At 36.3% G+C, this 20,394-nt stretch overlaps 1 long non-coding RNA gene across 1 annotated transcript; it reads right to left on the bottom strand.

The window, feature by feature from the left end:
• Positions 1–3,881: 3,881 nt before the first annotated feature.
• Positions 3,882–14,849, bottom strand: LOC307195329. Its single transcript, XR_013830804.1, has 3 exons — positions 14,773–14,849; positions 7,034–7,569; positions 3,882–4,765 (listed from the first exon to the last, which is right to left on the bottom strand). It is a non-coding gene; the product is annotated as an uncharacterized lncRNA (long non-coding RNA).
• Between the last annotated feature and the right edge of the window lie 5,545 nt (positions 14,850–20,394).

Here is a 20,394-nt window from a genome sequence, read left to right as displayed (position 1 = left end):
CTCAACAAATGTTTACTGGCCACCAGACAAAATGTATAGAATATCCAGAGGCAGAACTTTTAAATTTGGCAGGTAGATAGACTGTATATTCTTTAAGGATAATGTCATTGGTTTCCTGTCTGAGTGTCTGGGGTGAGTTGGGCAGAGGAGGCCCTATTTACTCTCTGAAGATGGGCGTATAGCCAATCCACTTGCCTATGCAAAGAATGGAGCTCAACGTATATTGAATAGATCACATTACATTTTAATTAAAGCATGTTTACACTGCTTATATTTTCATTCTTAATATCCATGCATCGGGGTGTTCAATATCTATGCCAGTGCATTTATTTATTTTTCTTAGCATTTTATAACAATATAATTCAATGTATCCAATGACAATATTCCTGAGAAAGCAGTGTATACAATCAAACCATGTTTTTACTTAGACTTCCACCGTAACTTTAGTGATGGTTAATCTTTTTCTTTCTCTCTTTTTCTTTTTCTGTTTGTTTTTTGTTGGCCATGCCTTGCAGCATGCGGGATCTTAGTTCCCCAGTGAGGGATGGAACCCGTGCCCCCTGCAATGGAAGTGTGAAGTCTTAACTGCTGGACCACCAGGGAAGTCCCAGTGATGCTTAATCTTAATTTCTAACAGACTTTAATTGGAAGTGGCTCCTCACATGTCACTTCTGGTCCCTGTCAACTTGCTTTTAACCATGGCTTTCATTATTATTTCAAAACGAATTGTTTACACCCCTCATTTTTTTTTATTACATGTAATCAGTGGCATCACCATCAACAGTTCAAACCATGGCGTAGAAATAGTATTCTTTGTAAAGGAGAATCTATATTTTCTCAGTATATTACAAATGTCAATAAAGACATCTTTAGATTATTGTTTTATCTGTGAAATACAATCTAAGTAGTATTATTACTCAAACACAGATTCGAGTTGCCCTCTTCTGTTCAGATTGTTGTGCCCTAAGCCCATCCTATTAGAAATGTTTGCAATATCAGAGAAATTTAAATTATCAGGATATCATAAATTTGTTTTGAAATCCCATCTGGTTTACATGATCAGTTTTCCTAGTAATGTTTGCCATTTCCTTATGAATTTTCCTCTACCCCAGAGCTATGCAGTTGCCTCCTACCTGACAGCAGGCTGAAAGGTTTCCTGTTCTCATTCTATGTCTCTCCTCCTTGTTGCTGGATCCCTTGGAAAAGACAGTATCCAGATAAATGAAGAGTTTTCTCTCCTCCCTCTCCTTTGGCATCAGGGGTAACTCCTGGGAAAACTCTGTCAAGGAAGCCACGGTATTCTAAGAACTGGAAATGTTTCCTTCTCTCTCTCAGCAGAGTACATGTTCTGAGCCATCCAAAGGCTCCCTGCCAGCTGAGACATCATCCTCACTCAGGACTCCCTCCCCAGACAGCCCTTTCTGCCTGGCAGGGCCCACTGCCCTCTCCACGTCTACCGTGCCTGAGGTGCCCTGTAACATATAAGTTGCTACAAGTATCTAAGACCCCTCTACTCAGAGTGCTCTGCCTCCTTTTCTTCCTTTCTCTTTTTTTTTAAACTTCTAGGAAGATGTAGAAAGTTATAGAAAAAAAAATGTCTATTCTTTTTCTGCCTTCAGGAGAGTGTGGTAAGCTATCCTGTATGGCCCACTTATCACTGAGCTTTTTCTCAGGGATCTTCCCAGCTGAGAAGACAGTTGGCTTAGAGAGGAGGAATTCTCAACAATTTCATTTATTTTCTTTCTTTTTCCTTCTCAGAGCAGTAGGAATGACATTTGGCTTCATTTTCTTCCAATGATTCAGCAATTATTTCTTGAATAATGACTGTATGTGTGGAGAAAACACAGGCTTTGGGAATAAAGTGGTGAAGAAAAGAGATCAAGGCTCTTCCCTCATAACTTTTATAATCTCAAAACAAGAAGAGGAGCAAATAATTTTAATCATCTCTGCTGACCACTGAACAGTGACCTCATCGCTCCTATAACCCCAGTTCCGGTCAAGGAGGCCAGAAGGAGATGGAGGACCCAGATGTTCCTTCACGTAATGATGGTGCCTTTTGTCTGTAGGTGCTTCTTATATAAGAGCATTTGTCCAGACACCCCTAAAATAATTCTCAGCCACTTCTATTTTCTGTAATCATATGCAAATCATATTGAAAATATCAGAGCATGATCTGACTTCCCTACTTCAATTCACTCCTGTCAGTGAGGAAGTTTTATAAAATGCATGAAAATATATATAGTGACACAAAAATACAAAGCTAAATATCTTCAGTAAAGAAATGCAAATTAACCACCATATTATTTTCCTAGCAGGAGATTCTAGCTAATATGAAATTTTATGAGGCATCACAGCACCCATAAAGTATGGAACATAAATAAATGAATTCCTGAACAATGTGGCATAAATTTAATGTTACCTTTAAATATGAAAAAGAAGCCTGTGATATATATCTCCATTAAGATCCTGAATTTGTCTCACTGGTTGTCACTAATGCCCTATTGAAATGCAATTGAAAATTAATATATCTGGCAGTAAAAAATATGATCATTAAGGAAAGTTCATGCATGATATTTTTATAGACTTGCCAAGTCTCTTGAATTCAGAATATGGGACAGATGGTCACATGGTGAATTGTTCTCACTCACTAATGCTTTCTGCTGCTTCACTGATTTTTGATCTTCAGATGACTTCAGTCTCATTCAGAACGTGTGGCAAATGAAAGATTCCCAATTGTCTCCACAAAAGATAAAAAGTTTTAATACGTCCATGACAGAAAATTATAAAAATTTCATAGACCTAAGCCAGATCACAGCCTTCTTAAATTTCTAGGTCTTTCACAGGGAAATTTTAAGTTTATATCTAAGAGTGAAAATGATTTTTCTGAGAGTGTAATATGCTCAAATCCTAATTTTACTAATTTTTTCATTTATTCAGTTATTCATTCAGTTCTTATTCAATAAAGATATTCATTTAGTTACTTGTTCACTTATTTAGTCATAACTTTAGATGTATTTGTCTGCTCAGGCTGTCATAACAAAAATGCCACAAACTGGGTGGTTTAAACAATAGACAGGTATTTATCACAGTCTGAAGACTAGAAATCCCAGATCAAGGTTCTGGCAGATTCGGTTTCTGGTGAGAGCTCTCTTCCTGGCTTGCAGGTGGCCTCCTTCTTGCTGAATCCACCCATGCCCTTTCCTCTGCGGTTTGTGGAAAGAAAGAAAACTTGGGTGTCTTTTCCTCTTCTTATGGGGACATAAGTTCTATCGAATTAGGGCCCAGTCTTTATGACCTCATTTAACCTTTATTACCTCCTATAGCCCCTACCTCCAAATACAGCCATGCTGGGGATTAGGTCTTCCACATGTGAATTTTAGAGTGACATAATTCAGTTAATAACAGTAGGATATCCATTTTTCGTCATTATAAAATAAATGTTACTTTGAACATTTCATGGTAGGACATGCACTTTTTTATTCTTCTCATTGCAAACGATTATTAAAAGGTAGATATTATACCTGCTGAGTGGCACAATAATTACTGGTCCTGAATTGGCATAATTTTGAATCAATGGCAAACATAGGTGGTAAATATCACATATACAAGTTTCAAAGCCAAATGGTCGATAGTGTGGTTATGAAGAAAAAGCACATGTTTTCTCATGAAGGAAATCAAACTACTCTTTATTATCAGCCTTAAATTGAGATGCTGTTCATACTGGGTCCTTCATACGTGATACCAATAAATCAGGTATTTCATGACAGGCATAAGTTTTATTATACAAATGGTGACATTGAAAACAATTACTCATGAGGGTCGCATTGGTTAAATACCAATGCTCCATTGCTCTTGGTCACAGATGATTGGATGAGGGTTGTGATCTGGTCTAAGGACAGTCAAACTGAGGGTTAGTTGGGTTAGTCAGAAGCCCACGATGGGCCATTAACAAATCTTTACACCCACACAGATTATGGTGATAAAATGGACATTGCTTCTCATAGAAATTAGAGCTGAAGTTTCTGATCAAGTCTACCAGTTGGTAGGGGCACAAAATGATAAAGACACAGGGAGAAGCAGTGAGTGGGTGGGTGGGTGATGGGTGGAAGGAGGAATGGCAGAGCTCAGTCAGTGCAGAGCCCTGAAGCGGATTCTCAGGAAAGTCTCCTGTAGAGGTGTGCAGTAAAGAATGGAACCTTGCCAAAGAGAAGCCAGGCCTTTGCTTCTGCTCCTGCAAGGTCATCTCTAAACCCTGGATGCCTTGCCTCAAAACAGTGTCTCTGTTTACCTAGAGGCCTTGGGCCATCATCCTACAGAATCTAACAGTGTATATTATGGTGACTTACCTTGTGTGACAAGGGTATCAGCTGGACTTTCAGAGCAGCTGGAGACTGAGATCAGCCACATGGTCAGTCATCCATGTCTGTATGATGGGACCTCAATAAAAACTCTGGACTCAAGGCTCAGGTGAGCTTCCCTGGTTGGCAGTCTTCCATGTGTATTGTCCCACCTTGTTTCTGGGAGATTCAGTACTGTTTATGACTCCAAGGGACAGGACCACTGGAAATGCCTTGTCTGGAACTTTCCTGGTTCCAAAATTTCCTGGCACACTTGTCAGGCATCTTGAACAAGGCCTGCTTGTAGGTAGTTTTAATTCTTCTGAAACCAGGTTGCATGACCTTTTCCAGGTGGGGCCCAGCCATTGAATGCCTCCCTCTTGTGTTTCCACAGATGTCCCTATGTGAACTCTGCCACTTGAACATCTCTAAGGGAGTATATAAGAGCATAACAAACCCATCTTTAGACTTAAAGAAGTAGTGTCTAGTTTAATTCACATTTGCAAATATGTTGCAGTGACATACAAGTATTTGTAGGAAAGATTTCTTATGGTCTATGGCTGCTGCTAAGGAAATATGAGAATAAGAAACCAATAGGAATAGTTGTAGGACAATAATAAAAAATTTGCTGTAGAAATTTTGTTCTCTGCATTTAGAGAAAGTTATTCTAAGGTAGCTGGTAAGCTCTGTAAGAAGAGAAATGGCTTTTGGGGTATCCTTGTGTTTGCCCTGCAGCTACTGTGATGCCTGCCGAAGTTTTGGGCATTTTTTTTCACATGGATGCTCTCACAGAAAAATGTCTGTCCTGTGACTCATTTTCTTGGGATCCAGTTCCTTGATTTTCAAGGAAATAGGTTGCTAATATGATAAATTATGCTTGCCGAGTTATTTGGTATTGTTGGTTTCATACATAACCACTCAGTAATAACATTTATAATTTTGGGAAGATCTTTCATAATGTGTATCCACAAATCAAAGAAATATCTCTAAGGGCTTTTAGATAGACCAGTGGTGGGAATCTTTGGCTGCAGCATTTTTGGAAAAGCGTTAGGAGACCTGTGTTCTATTCTGCCACTAATGAACTGTGAGACTTCGAACAAAGGATTTGATTCTCATCCGTACCCTCAACTGTAAAATGAGAGAACTAGTCCTACAGTCTTATACACAGGGGACCCTGCCAATGACGAACAGCATTTTCTCTATGGAGGGTGACCATTATATCCAGGTTTGCCAGGGACAGTGACAAATTTATGCTTATGCCCCAGCATATTTATTAATTAATTATTAAGTGTACCCCCTTCACATGCTAAAGTAGCCCAGTTTGGATGCTATCCAAGCCATTTTTGTGCCAAATGCCCAGTTTATAGGAAACTTTCTCCTTATGATTGTCGTGATAACCTTGTAGAGATGAGCATAGGTAAGAATTACCAGTTCAAGGATCTGTAGCTAAACTTCACCCCAGATTAAAAACCAAACTCTCCACTGCCTGGCATAGGTAATAATATCTTTTAAAAATTGTTAAAGTGACTGAGCCATTTTACCCAAAACATCTTTATATAAAAGTTCTATATCAAAAAATAATTAGATTGGTTTTAGGAAACCAATATGATATTTTTCTTTCATTCTTTACTCTTTCTACCCCCTATCCTTCACTCCTGCCAATACTGTAAATCACAAGGGAGCAAAAGTTATCTAACTCTAATTATGTAGGTTTACATTGTCCTCAACTCATTGAAATCCTTCCTTTCTGAAAATCCCCTCCAGCCAGGAGACCCCAGCGAGCACATTCATGTTTCAAACAAATCTGCCTTTGTTAATCATCAAAAGGTATTTTCTTTAATAAGTGAAGCTCGGTAGGCCCTGCAGCTGTGTTGTTTATTTTATAGCAAGCACAAAGACAATTTATTTTTTAAAATACTATAATTAGATTAGTGTTCTCTTTACTGAATCATCTGTAGGAAAATGAGAGTGTGTTTCTTTGAATGAATGAGCAGTCACATTTATTTTTATTAAATCTGAACTTATCCTCTGAGATAGCTGAATTTAATTTTATGTTCTAATACATGTAATATTCCAACTTTTTTTCAGATAAAGCTCTGGTTGCCCCCAAAAGGAGGTTGGACCAAATTGAATCTTCTGATTCCAGTTTTATGAACTGCATTAAAATCTCTCTAGGGTGCAGGATTACGTTTGTGTTGAAGAATGACTACATTAAGGTATGTATTTGCATACATAAACAAATATATCCGATGGTTACCTACGATCTGTCACTGACACAGGGAGCATCATGGAATATAATAACATTATACCTTTGTTATGACTTTGTATGTCTTTACTAAAAAGTTTTAGAAGTGCAGTTTATAAATCAAAAAGATTAATTTCCAAAATAGAAATATTTTTAAAGTTTTGGAGACTGGTTTGTCAACACTGCATCTATAAAATGGCTCCTTAGATCTGTCTAGACTGCGATTAAATCACCCAGGGAATAAGGCATCACCTCTTGACCAGACATCCTTCCTTTTCACTTTGGCATCACCAATAAGGAAAGCATTTTCCTCTCTATGCTCTTTTCATCTTAGTTGATAAAAGCAATTTTTGTGATACTATACCTTTAACAAGGGAAAGCTATTCTAGTTCTCTATTGCTGTGTAACAAACAAACAAATTAAGTAGCTTAAAACAATAATTTATTATTACCTTTCCTGGTCTGTGGGTTGACTGGGTTCCACTGGGTGGTCTCGCTTGGTGGTTCTCAAGTAGTACAGTGACATGGTGGCTCGGGTTGGAGTTATCAAAGGTTCAACTGGGCTAGACATCCAGGTGGGCTTTGCAACCCACTTAACTGACTTTTCAGCTGAGATGGTTGGAACCAGAGCGGGAAACTGGCCAGTTAATCTCTCTCTCTTCTTTACCCTTCTTCTCTCCTTTCCAAGTGCCTTTTCTACACGACCCATTCAAATGGCTAGTTTGGGCTTCCTCACGCCATGTCCATCTCAGAATGAATGAACTTCTTAAATGGGAACTAGCTTCGTCCAGAGCAAGTGTTCTCAAAGCCCAAGGCAAACGCTGCATCGCTTCTTATAACGTAACCTTGGACGTCATTCAGCATCCCTTCCACTGCCTTTTATTTTCTGTACAAGGACCATCACAGGCTCAGTGTGGGAGGGAACTTCGCAGGTAAGTCAAGGTTCATTGAAATGTGGTGAGGTGTGGGCTGAATTTTTGTAAACAAACTACCACAAAGCAAAACAAAATATGATGTTAAAATAAATTTTGTTATAATAAAGAATAAATGCCATCCACTCCTCAAGCTTATAATTTTTTCTAAAAATTTCTTTCAGAATTTTAATAGGTCTGCTTTTATCTCCTTATAGTAATGGTAGGCACTTTTTCCATTGTGTTTAATTTTATTATTTTTCTCTTTTAAGTGTAGTGTTGTAATTATTTACTGCTATATTCCTTTATAAAACATATTTTTTATTTTAATAACATGTGTTAAACAGGCATTTATGGGATGTGCTAAGGATGTATTAGTCAATTGGGGGGACATAATTTATTTGAGTCATGAAGAATTCACACAGGCAAACATGCAAGCAGTAATAAACTTTGCTGCAAAAAAAATTTTTTTTGATAAAATATCTTTACGTAAATATCTTTACATTAAGATCTAACAAAGGAACGTATCACTTTGTCAGTGGCAGCAATAGGTTCTAGAGTTTTACCCTAATTTTGAGTTATAATTTTTCATATCTATAAAAAGAAAATAGAGGTTAATTCACTTTCAAACCATATTTTTGGACATTAGGATATCTAATTTCTATTTATTAATTTCTTATTAAATCTCTAAATTTCTTCATATTTAAAAGCATTAGAGATCTAAGGAATATATTATTTTAATTATAATTTCCCAAGAATACATGAAAAGTCTTCTTACCTAGGTGAAAAAAGTATAAATTCTACTGAATAGAAAGTTAGTAATTTCAGAAAAATAAAATGGAAGCCTTATAAACTACACAAATTATTCAGTAATATTTTTCTAAAGTAGCTTTATTTTGTTTTTTCTGTTCTGAAACATTTTCTTACTATTTATATCAATATATTTAAAATGTATGCAGTCACCATTTCATTGTAACTTCCTCCCAAAACCATTTGAGCTGGAAACACTGAAGATTACCATTTAAATAAACGGTTAGAGTAACTTGTAAAAGCAACAGTAAAAGCAATACAAAATATTGGAACCTGTATTTTTCCACAACTAAATTGATCACAAAACTGTTCTGATTGAGATTCATTATTTTAAACTTGATGTTATACCCAAGAGAAGTTTCACATAAGGTATTCTTTGGAATTTAGGAATAGAAAATTTATTGTAAACCTTTTAGATATGGGCCATCAATCTAAAAATAAACTATGTAGTGAAACACTAGACACAAGGGGGAACAAAAAGAGGTAGTAACTTAAGGAGAAAAAAATCCTTGAACTATATTAAAAAATAAAAAGAAGAAGGAAAAGCCAGAATAACAATTCAAAAGAAAGAAGGGTAGAGGCAGCCATAGGGGAATGTTTTGTTTTGTTTATTTTTGTTTTGCGGTACGCGGGCCTCTCACTGTTGTGGCCTCTCCCGTTGCGGAGCACAGGCTCCAGACGCGCAGGCACAGTGGCCATGGCTCACGGGCCCAGCTGCTCAGCGGCCTGTGGGATCTTCCCAGACCGGGGCATGAACCCGTGTCCCCTGCATCCGCAGGCGGACTCTCAACCACTGCACCACCAGGGAAGCCCGGGAATGTTTTAATGAATTGAGTAAGGCAGAAAAAATTTTTTTCAATGAAGAAATTATTTTTGAGAAGTTCTAATAAAAGGGGAAAAAAGAAACTTTTTACAGGCCAATTTAACATACAGAAAAAGTGTTGCAGAAAAATGGAATCATAATTTCCAAGCCAATTTTAACCTTAAAGTAAATCATAGTATTCTAGATTAGATCTATCAAGCAAGGTTGAATATTATTTCTTTGTTTTATACTCTATTCTTCTGCAACTATATTCCAGTATCTCCTTTGCCTACTCTGAGAGCTGATTTTTATTGACTGACGGCCTCAATGATTTTTTTCTCTAAAATAATAATAATAATAATAAAAATCTATTTGTAGATAGATGTGTGAGATGGCATTTTCATTAACATTTTCTCTCTGTGTTTTCCATTCCTAGATAAATTTGTATCAAAATTGTCCTGAACACTATGCAATGAATAGCATTATCTTCTTCTATCGTTTGGCATAGTTCTAATTTCTTACCAGAGTGATTAATTTTAACAGACTTTTTTGTCTGTTTTGCATTTCAGATTTACATGGCAAGATGCTATGGTAGGAATGGGCAGAATGGAGATGATGGTGGTGATGGTGGGGTTCTTATTGAGTGATTAAAGTAAATAACAAAACACTAAAGTGACAATTCATATAGAAATTTTTTAGGAAAATTTTTTATTATTATTAAAGGGAATGAAGTGTTAAAAGTGAGACAACAGGCCCACAATAGAGTTGCTTATGCTAAGCCCCACCCCCACGATACCAACTGATTCAATTACAGTTTTGGCTTTCACAGACATGGAATCTTAAACCAGCCAATCAGAAACCACCTGATCTGTACTAAGGTAATCTGCCTAATAGGTCCTTACTATCCCCTAAAGGAAAGTAACCTTGCAATAACCAACCTGCTTTTTTACCTAGTACATGACTTCCGTGTTCCTGTTCCCTTCTGCCTATAATAGTCTTATTTTGTACAGCTCCTCGGAGATCCTTTCTACCTGCTAGATCGGATGCTGCCCAATTCGAAGTGATATTTGTTCAAACGAACTCTTAAAAATCTTAATATGCCTCAGTTATCTTTTAACAGGGTATTTTCAGTGCTAAGACACATAATTCAGAAATGATAATGAGTATCCTGTGTTCTGGATCAAATGGAGACGCTTATGTGGGAAGACGTATTTTCCAGATAACAAATACCTAAAACTGTGTCTTATTTCAGCCCCTAGTTGCTTTGTGTTGAGCCTGACATTGTCTGTGACTCAGTTCATTCTCTGCTTGGGGACTTGCTGCTCTTTCCTTAGCCCACAGGCTGAAGCTCTACCTTGGGGCATCTTTGAAATGTCTTTTTCCAATTGTTCCATGATAACTCAGGATACAAAAGCTGCCTAGGATTCCTGATCTTTTCCTTTCCCATCACAACCCCTCCCTGTTGGATGTTTTATTATCATGAGCATTGATCTAAGTTGGTGACTTATCATTCTCAAGCTTGTTGGCTGTGATCGTGTCTTGCCCATGGGTAATTCTGAATAAACTACTCAGGAAATCCATTTTGTCCATGCAGATATCTTCCTATTCTTTCTAATAAGGTTGAGAATCCCTGAGGGAAATATGCAGTAATTATTTTTGGCAAAAGATATGTATTTTTTCCTTTTAGTTATCCTCTGAATTGGGGAACAGCTGGGTAATGTCTCTGTCCAATTAATTATGCTTCAATAAAATATTGATGGCTATAAAGTAATAATCTATTTTATCAGACAATAAAATAATTTTCTAATTACCTTAGCTCCTGGATGATATAATACTTTACAAATAATAAGTCCTAAATAAATGTTGACTAAATAATTATCTTTTCATTTTAAATAATTGCCTTAAACTTATTTTTACTACTTTTTCAAGCCCTTTAGGATGTATGCTTAACTGACTGACCATTGCAGGGTTATATTTTATTGCCATTCATTTCTAATTTATATTTCTATTAAATTCTCATTGTTATTGGTTACTATAGCTTTTATTCAAGTTATTTTATTATAAAAACAATTGCAGGGCTTCCCTGGTGGCGCACTGGTTGAGAGTCCGCCTGCCGATGCAGCGGACATGGGTTCGTGCCCCGGTCCGGGAAGATCCCACATGCCGTGGAGCGGCTGGGCCTGTGAGCCATGGCCGCTGAGCCTGCGCATCTGGAGCCTGTGCTCCGCAACGGGAGAGGCCACAACAGTGAGAGGCCCGCGTACCACAAAAAAAAAAAAAAAAAGAATCTTACGTTAAAATTAACAACCACATGTTAAGAAAATTATTTTCCTCCTCTGAAATATTTTACCTAAGCCTCCCTGATGTATTTCCTAAATATTTATGATATCTTTCACTTGAAACATGTTTACATATTACTTCTTTATAGATAAAGCTACATTCTTTTAAATTTTAACATGCACGAAGAGATTTTAGAGAATGTGCTGGATTCAGAAGATGAGATTACTTTGAATTCTCCTATAGAATAAAAAATGCACTATGTACAAGGCAGACTGAACTTTTGATAAATGACCATGCTGAATCCAGTTTGACTGTCACCTCCATGTCCTGTTCTCTAACTATCATACATCTGATATTGACATTTCTAGGGCAAATTCTCTGACTCAATATACTCTGGGTTTTTATTCATTTTTAAGGGGAAAAAATGACATACCCCTGACACTGTTTTGAAGGGTGGTTTTTAAACTCAAGAACCTCAAGATTCCTACCACAATGGTCACCTATATCAATTAGTAAAGGGCTGAAGCAAAGTAAATTATTGAGAAGCAGTCCGTCACTCTCATTTTTGAAATAAGTCAGTCAAAAAGTATTTATGAAGGATTACTTCATGTCTAGAACTCTGCTAGATGCTATGGGGCAAAAAAGTTCCAGAACACAAGGCTTCTACTGACTAGGGGCATAGGATCTTTCCAAGAAAAGTATCGTCCCACTTATTTTCAGCTAGTCAGCTCTGGTATGGTTACTATGATTAAAACTATTTACATTGAGATATTGCTCGATTCCATTTGAAGCAAGAAATGACAGCCTTAGCAAAAAACTTATAAAAGTTAGATTCTGGGCAAGGTCATGTGTGAACAATCCGATACATTTAGTGTTTTATCCTTAAATCTCAATATAGTTCTTAAAAGAAGTGATTCCCACACGTCTAGTGTTTCACAACGAAGATAGTCTAGCATTGTTTTCCTTTTCTGTTTTCTATATACTTTTAAGTTATATAAATAATATACATATTATGCTAAAAATAAAAATAGATATTATCAAGAGAAAAAATATCTAAAGATTATTATTTTGAAAAGTTGACTAACACCTATCTGTAGTAATTTCCTCTGGCTGCCATAACAAAGTACCACAAACTTGGTAGCTTAAAGCCTCACAACTTTGGAGGGTAGAAATCCAAAATCAAGGTGTTGATGGGTTTGGTTCCTTCTGAGGTTTCTCTCTGTGGCATGCAGAAAGCCCTTTTCTGTCTGTCTTCACAAGAGCTTCGCTCAGTACTTGTGTGTACTAATCTCTTATAAGAACCCATTCAGATGACCTCGTTTTACCTTAATTACCTTACAGTTACATTCTGAGGAATTGAGGGTTAGGACTTCAACATATGAATTTTGGGGGACTCAATTCGGCCCATAAAATCATCTATATAAATAGCTGATAGATAGATAAGCTAAACATATATACATATATATCCCCCTTTAACATATGATTTTTATATAAATATAAATTTTTTTAAAACTATGAAATATTTTCCTAATGGCTCAATATTATACAGCTGTATTACTTAGCACAATGTATTGAACCTGTTTCCCAATATTAATCATTTGAGTTGTTTCTAGTATTTTTTCTATTTAAATACTGTCGTATGGACATTCTTCTATATGCACTTTAACATAATTTCATATTAATTTTCTTTTGATAAATGTCTAGCAGTGAACTCTCTTTGTCAAAGAGTGTGCTTTCTTTTTCCCCTTAGGGATTTTTTTTAACATTTTTTTTTAATGTGGACCATTTCTAAAGTCTTTATTGAATTTGTTACAATATTGTGTCTGTTTTACGTTTTGGTTTTCGGGCCGCGAGGCATGTGGGATCTTAACTCCCCAACCAGGGATCGAACCTGCACCCCCTGCATTGGAAGGCGAAGTCTTTAGCCACTGGACCACCAGGGAAGTCCCTTCCCCTTAGGAATTTTTATACTTCCTGAACACTTTGCATCAATTTTCACTTCAACAAGTATGAAATACAAACACCTCTTTACTACTGCCATGCCAGTTTGTTGTTTCTATCATTCCTTTTTTATTTTCTGATAAACAAATGATAACTTACTGAACTTACATTTGTACTTGTTGGAATCGACTTGACCCTGGGAGGGTGTGGACATCTTTTTTGTCATGCTTTATGCCCATGTATACTCTTCCTCTTGTGAATGCAGGCCTCATCTGAGACCTCCCACCTCCTATCACCACTAAATATAATTAAAGCTTATTATTTTCTTCAGTGAATCACTGAGCAGAACATGTCGCTCCAGTCACCACCAGGGAAAGTTCTGTAAAGTTAAATAACCCGTCACTTGCCTTGCATTGTATGCCCTCCTAGTGACACCTGTAAATTCTCTCTCACGTGGGATGTTGGACCCTGAGTGGACACAGTGCCTTAAAAGAAATCCCACCAGGGCTGTGGTTAAGTAAGTGTTGTGCTCTCCCATATTTTCCAAATATTAATTGTAGTTGTTATTTTTAGACAGTAGCCTTTCCCTGTATCTAGACATCTGAAATATTTCAGCTCTAATACTTTAATGCACCACTGGTTGCACACTGTGAGTCAGTGTTTGACATTACATAGTTTCAGGTTAATGTGGCCAATAAAGCAAAGTTTTAAATATTTTACCGTCAGTTCCTTTTTTTCTGTCCCACTCATGTCCCTGCCATCCCTCATTTATATTTTAAAGGGAGATTTGTTCCTTGGAGACTTGGAAAAATCGTCTAAAGATGATATCATAGATACTTGGTATGTCTCTCAGTGGTGGCTTCTCAGAAATAAGAGAAAAGTAATCGATTTCCTCAGAGATACTGACACTTCAGTTCACAGGTTGTTCTTGGTTTGTTTCGATTCCATATTGAATTCATCTAGGTGTTCTGTATGACCAACTTAAGTGTTCCAGACTGCTGACACCACATGTCTTATGACAGTCTTCTTTTTCCAAACTATATTTCATAGATTCGGAATGAGATGAATTATACAGCACATTAAACAAAGTGCAAGATTCAAAAAAAAAAAAAAGAAAGAAAGAAAAGAGTGAATGCAATATGATTCCTTTGCTTTGGAAAATTTAACTTCACTTACCAAACTATCAAGAACACCAGTGCCCTCATCACCATCATTGTCCTACCCCATGTTTACCACAGCTCTTAGCTGCAGGATGATTCAAACTCTCTGTATGTTTCTGGCCAAGGTCTTTATAGCAGTCAAAGCTCCCTTACAAAAAACACAGTTTTAAGAAAACACCTAAACATTTTCTAGGAGAGTCGCTTAATCTGTCATTCTTTTTGTTGTTGTTGTTGCTCTATCTCATTCTACTCTTGGACACGTACCAATTTAAACTTCACTTCCTTACCTTTAGGTCTTCATAATAAATATCAACTTGTAGATGTAGAATGTAGAGTGTTCCTCCAAGTGTAATGGCAACACAGGTGCTTATTTCTGCTGAAGATGAAGAAAATATTCTTCAAAAACTTGCTGAATATGTCTTTCATTCAACAGACCTAATGAGGTTCAGTTGCTTAAGCTGAGTAACTATTTGCTTCAAAGAAGATATTATATTTGCTTAATTGCATTTAAGTACTAAACACTCTAAAGGATAATGTTTCTTAAGAATGGAATATTTTCCTCCTAACTAGTTAGAGGATAGTTTATGAAACAAGGGTCAGGAGAAATTTACAACCAGTTTGAGTGACAGTATTTTTTTCTGGTTGTTGATATGAGCTACTTCTCCTCCATACATCAAATATTCCATATTTACTTCATCAAATTTGATCTTGAAGCATATAGACTCCATAAGCAAAAGAAATGCATGGTTAATTGCTCAGTCCAAAGTGGGTCTTGGTAAGCAAAATGACAACAATATCACAAAAAAAAACCCCAACCACACAAAACTACTCTTTCTGGATGTTTGGATAGAGTAATTCTATCATCACTCTACAGCGTTTGGGTTGTAATTAAGGCACAGATCCAGCAAATCATTCTTAGTAAGAGTGGTACTGTTTCATTAGACCAAAATGAATTACCTAGTAATAAATAAATAAAACAAAAGTGAAATAAAACAAAACCAATTATTTTTGTTTTAATTTTCAGCTAAACAAATAAATAAGCCAACGATGGAAGCAACTGATGGCTAGAACTTGATAGTATCAATCCATCACCCTCTAAAAACTGCTTCCCTTTGGTATAGGAAGCTTTAACTCTGACTCCAAATGAAGTGACGGCAAGATACCAAGTTTAAAATTCTCTGTCAACGGCTGTTTTACTAATTATCCAGATTCCAAGGCAATCATACAACCGTAATCATTCACCTCACGCCTGGAAACATAAGTCTTGTTCTTTTGATGAATATTTATAAGACAGTGTAAAGCAGTCTACTTTCTTTTCCCTTCAGGCAAGACAATTTGGAGTTCATCAATATGTATTACCAAGGACTTTTATAAAAGGCACTTCAAAGAAAATTCATCAGGCATTCCTTTTGTCTTCATTTCTGTTAGACTGATACTTCCTTTTGACAAGTATCAATAAATTATTCTCTGATGGCTGGAAACTTGATGTCTTATTCAGAAACTTCCTCACACAGCAAAATCTGGGCTTCGAGTTTCAAGTGAAATTATTAAGATCCAACATCTAACTTAAGGACAGACAGAAGATATGCAAATTAAAAACAATAAAACAAATGTGTATATAGTCACCCTACAGCACATAGGATGGAGTTTTACCATAGTTGAGGTTTTTCTTGCTCTACACAACTTGCAACTCCTCTATTTGCCATGCAGGTGTATTTAGAATTCCCTCACAAGTTGAAAAAAAAAATTGCAAGCCTCAGTTCCTGGATAAATGGAAGAACCACACCAAATTAAAATCAAACTAATGTAGATATGGAAGTGGAGAATGACAAAGTTGTCTCTCTCTATAAGACTGATTAGTTTTCTTTTTTGAATATTATTGGTTAGATTCACATTTCTGTAAGAGGATGGTGAGTAAATGCAATTGTCTAAAATAAGAATAATAAAAAAAAATCTCTGTCCTATTTAATGAGCTTTGGAAAAGGATATAAAAATCCTTTTATTTGCATCCTTTCTAAAAAATGCTTAGTTATTTTATTATTCTGGCAATAAGTATTTGTAATATGGGCCCACAATTGATATCTATTTCTATAAATAAACACATAAAATAGCACATTGACTAAAGAGTTCATCTTATTTTATGGCTTTACTCACTCTTTACAAAGTTATTGTGGTAGTTATAAAAATATTTCCACATTCTAAGAAATTGTTTTGTCATTACCTGGTACAATATAAAATAAAATATAGCATCTAATTTAAGCTTAATTTTAAAAAGGAACAAAGGGGCAGCTTTTGAGCTTGAATACACGCTTTGCAAAACAACCGCAATATTAATCAAACAGCCATTCTATACAACTTCATATGCACTACCAAAACATATGTTTTGTTTGTGAAACCGTAATCCACAATGAGTAAGTAATTTGGAATATGAGTTAATTTTATAAAAATAAAGGAAAGAAAGAAGGAAAATACCATAAGCCGAGTATGTGTGGCAAACACAATGCTATAGTCTCTGAGTCCCTAAGAGCTGGGATATATTATTCCATGGCTTAATAAAAGTCATCAAATACAAGAATATTATTTTCAAATAGCTTATTTTTAATATTATTTTGTAAGAATGATGATAATGTTAAGTCTGAGGTGCATTTTCTAACTTTGCACTCCAAAAACACCATGGAAAGTGTTGCTATGTTCTTGACATAATGGCTACTAATTTCTACATGTAGAAGAAAAATAGAGAAGATATAAGATCAATTATTTCTGATAATATTCCTTAAATTCCCACACACTCATTTTAAAATAAAATCTATACCCTGAGTGCAATATTGTCTATTGTTATGTAACGAATGACTCCAAAATATAATGGCTTAAAACAGTAAACATTCGTTTTCTTATTATGTCCATGGTCTAAAAAGCAGGAGCAGCTTAGCTGGATGGTTCTGTTTTAGGATCTCTCGCGACTTTGCAGTGAAGGTGTTGGCTGGGGTTGCAGTCATCTAAAGGCTTGAGCAACACTGGAAAATCTGCTTCCAAGCTCACTCACAAGGATGCTGTCAGGTGGTCTCTGTTCCTCACAGGCTGTTGCCTGGAGATCTGTTTCCCACTGCATGGTTCTCTCTATAGGGCTGTTTGAGTGTCCTCATGACGTGGCAGCTGACTTTTCCCAAATTGAGTGAACCAGGAGAGAGAGGAAGGAGAAAACTACAATGCCTTTTTCGTTCCATCCTTAGAAGTCACCCAGTCACTTTCGCCATATTCTATTCATTAGAACAGGAAAACATCACCAAGTCCAATGTACTCGTGAAAGGAGGTGAATTAGGCTCCCCTTTTGGAAGGGATTATTACCAAAGATTTGTGGACATAGTTTTAAAAGTCCACAAATGTGCTCATGGTATGTGACTCTCACAATTGCAGGTAATGACAGTGCCCACATATCATGAAAATACATCAAAAATTCAAATTTTATCCACTAGGGAGATTTGGACTGATTCCCTCAAATTAGTCAGGACAGTATTTTAAAAAGGTAAAAGTGCCATTAAGTAAAATGTGCAATTGATATGTGATCTTTGTACCTATAAGACACTTTATTCACTCATTCATTTATTCATATATTAATTTAAAAAATATATTTACAAGGACAAGCATGGAAATGCTCCTGTGTTGTTTGTCTGGAGAGAAAAATAAATGTTAAAAGCCTTTACCCTCCAGGAGAAGATAATAGGGACTGATGCAAATTTGGGGAAAGGAGGTGGCATGATAAACTGTTTAAAATACTGAAGGAAGCCTAAAGATGGAAGACCAATTAAGAGGCAGTGAAATAATCTGGACAACAGACAAGAATTAAAACTTATGGTGGTGGTCATGGAAACGATAAAAAGGAAATGGATTTAAGAAACACGATGAAGAAAAAACAATTATCCCTTACTTAAGAAAGATTTACACTGTCTTTTCTCTGATCGGTTCTTGAGAAGAATTTATATATCCATTTCACAGCTAAAGCACCTTCTTTTGCAATAATGAAGGGAAAGTCGTGTTAATTCCAGATCCATGCTTGAGTATTCAGTTCACTCATGGCTTCTGGTGGAAAATACACAACCATAGCAATGCTCACACAAGCAGAGGGAGTGTGAAGGAATAAGAGAAAGTGAAAAACCATTATAATTAGAGCATTCCTATTCTTTTTTCATCTTACATGGTTAAATTAAATGTAATCTGGGGGTAAGCTTTTCTGAAGAGACAGGTGATACCAAAACATTAGTCAAAGTTTTTGTTGGTGGTGTTTTTATGGGAGTAACTACATCTTATATACTTTCCAACATATTCCCTGATGCACTTTGGAAGAAATTGAATGATACGATGGAAATATTTATATAGAATAATGTGGGGGAGAAGGGAGAATCTGACACACAGATTCCTATTTTGGTTCCATCACTACCTAGATTCGTGATCTTGGACATATTCCTTAAAACTTCTAAAACTTATTTCTTTAAAGATAATAATTGAAATTCACTCAAAGACTAAGAGGATTCAATAAAATAATTTATGTGAATACAAAGGACAGAGCCTGACACTTAGTAAGCTCTAATAAATATCTATGACTAACCTTATCTTATAGATAATATTATTAGGAATGCTTTGATAATATGGAACTAGTTGAGTTGAACTGGTTAAAGGAGTTGTGAGAATGTTCCCTGAAGCTCAAATGTTGACAGTCTCCGTTAAGTGGCAGCAAAAGTCTTCTTTGAATTGTCTTTTGGGATTCACTGAGATTGGATCCATGTTAGCAAAAGTCCACTGGTGTCCTGGAGACTTCACAAAATTGCTAAGAGAAAAGACAGCAACCACTTCAAAATAGATAATTTTGTCAGTGGGAGATTTTTCTGCCGTTAGCCAGGGATCTGAACCCTTTGAGGGTCTTGATGATATCCAGAGAGAAGATTTTGGAAGGCCTTAATCCCAGTGAGAATTTTGGACACTATCTCATAGATACTGAAATCTGCATTTAAATGGTTTAAGCAGGGAGTCATATGGGCAGCAGTGGCCTGATGCTGTGTGACTAATACATTGGCTGCATATGGGTGACCCCAAAGTGAGGGAAACTGCAAGCTCAGTGATGTGCCACTAACAGGAGACAGAAAATTGAACAAAAAGGAGCAGGACTCTGTATTTTGAGACTGCACTTCTAGAAGAAAGTAAATATAATGAACAGAAATAGATGAGGAGGTGTTATGGAAACTTCTAAAATAATGACTTTGAAATTTTTTGAAAAATGGTGGACAATCAACCCTCAAAGTATCCCTAAGTTTATCAGAAATTATCTTGGTAATTGATTCCAAAACAGAAGGACTTTTACTAAGAAATATTTCTTCATGTAGAATCTATTTTTTCATAAAGTATCAATATATCAGATATATTTCCTATTAAATGATAACAGATCATAGTCTAACAATCTTCAAGAATTAGCATTCTTGGGCTTCCCTGGTGGCGCAGTGGTTGAGAGTCCGCCTGCCGATGCAGGGGACACGGGTTCGTGCCCCGGTCCGGGAGGATCCCACATGCCACCGAGCGGTTGGGCCCGTGAGCCATGGCCGCTGAGCCTACGAGTCCGGAGCCTGTGCCCCGCAACGGGAGAGGCCAGAGCAGTGAGAGGCCCACGTACCACAAAAAAAAAAAAAAAAAAAAAAAAGAATTAGCATTCTTCCTTCCTTTTATAGCCAGAGGAAGATTAAATGCCTTTACCTTTGGGTCACCTATTTTACTTTTAATTTTTTTAAATATTGTGTTGACAACTGAATGATTCTCAAGCATATAATGCATTAGGTCAGAGTGTTAAACATGATTTTGAAAGCGGTTATGCAATATTCCTTTTTGACATGTCAATAAATTAAAATGATAAAATAAATGTTTTT

The sequence above is a fragment of the Stenella coeruleoalba genome (assembly GCF_951394435.1).
Source record: "Stenella coeruleoalba genome assembly, chromosome: 12".
Lineage (NCBI taxonomy): Eukaryota > Metazoa > Chordata > Mammalia > Artiodactyla > Delphinidae > Stenella > Stenella coeruleoalba.
This window is presented reverse-complemented; position numbering and strand designations above follow the sequence as displayed.